Source organism: Sinocyclocheilus rhinocerous, unplaced genomic scaffold (genome assembly GCF_001515625.1).
Source record: "Sinocyclocheilus rhinocerous isolate Xijiao unplaced genomic scaffold, SAMN03320098_v1.1 scaffold4395, whole genome shotgun sequence".
Classification (NCBI taxonomy): Eukaryota; Metazoa; Chordata; class Actinopteri; order Cypriniformes; family Cyprinidae; genus Sinocyclocheilus; species Sinocyclocheilus rhinocerous.
The window spans coordinates 37,446-38,826 of record NW_015635544.1 but is presented as its reverse complement, the minus strand read 5'-3'; positions in this window follow the sequence as shown (position 1 = coordinate 38,826).

Sequence of the window (1,381 nt, the reverse complement as noted above, 5' to 3'; positions counted from 1 at the left end):
AAAAGTGTAACTAAGCATATATTTATTACCAAAGTATTTCTAGTATACTTTTTATAAATACATTAAAAGTATGCTTCTGTTTAGCATATTTCTTAGAAGTATAACTAAGCATATATTTAATACAAAAGTACTTCTAGTATACTTTTTAGAAATATATTAAAATGCAATTCAATATATTTTTATTGCACTTCAAATAAGCATGTTGGGAATACAAATGTATTATACTTGAATTTCTTGAATTTCAAGTATATTTTTAATACATTTAATACTACGTCTTTTTCACCTGGGTTACCTGCAGGAACTTGTATTAACACTAACTGCACCATGGTATTGTGACAGAAATGTGGGATATTTATTATATTATTAATGTAGACATGTATTAAATGTATTATAGGAGTAATGGAATATAATAAAAAAAATGTTTTTGATTAAGCTATAGCATTTGTGCATTTATACTAAATGTATTTAGACTACTGTTTTTTCATACAAACACCTAGAAACAACGGTATAGTATACAACTATAGTTACCACGGTATTGAGGTGCTATATGTGTGGTTTTAACTGTGGTTATCATGATCTAAATGTATGCTACTATGGAAGATCAATGGTTAATTTTAATAAAACTCAAAACAGACAGATTAATAAAATTTCACATTATAAAAAAATTAGGTTGTTGCAATTTTTATTAATTTATTGTGCATTTTACTCTATTGAAATTTTTTTTTATTTAAAACATTATTAATATTGTATTTATAAAGATAAAAAATGCACTGGAAAGTCCATTTAGGGGGCAAATATTGTGATATAGACTACAATGCCGGCTGTTCTGACTCACAGAACATACAAGGAAAAGGTGCAGTCTAAGTGGAAGAGATGGGGTACGCAAAAGGATGGTAAATGGGTACGCAGAAGGATGGTGTATATATATATACACTCTAAAAAAACGCTGGGTTGAGACCGCTGGGTAAGGACGTTGGGTTGTTTTGAATTTTTAGATATTTTGACTAGAAACAAGATAATAACTAAATAAGATAAGCCATTTTTTGCAGTGTGATTGGCCAGCTATCCAGTGCGTTGTGATTGGTCGAATACCTCAAGCATGTGACGGAAATGTCACGCCCCTTACCATATTGTGATGCCTTGTCCCTGCACAACGAGACAAAAACATTAAAAGCCATTATAAACGAGGCATTTGTTGCATCCGGTGGGGACATAATTACGGATTATAATGACTTACACTGTCTTTTTACACGTTGCATTGCATTGCGCCGCATAAACATAAAACCATGTCTGCATTTGTGATCGGAGAAATGACAAACTACAAACGCTACTCTACACTGCTCAAAACTCGCATTTGAATCATCAGTGGCAAATTCTTTAA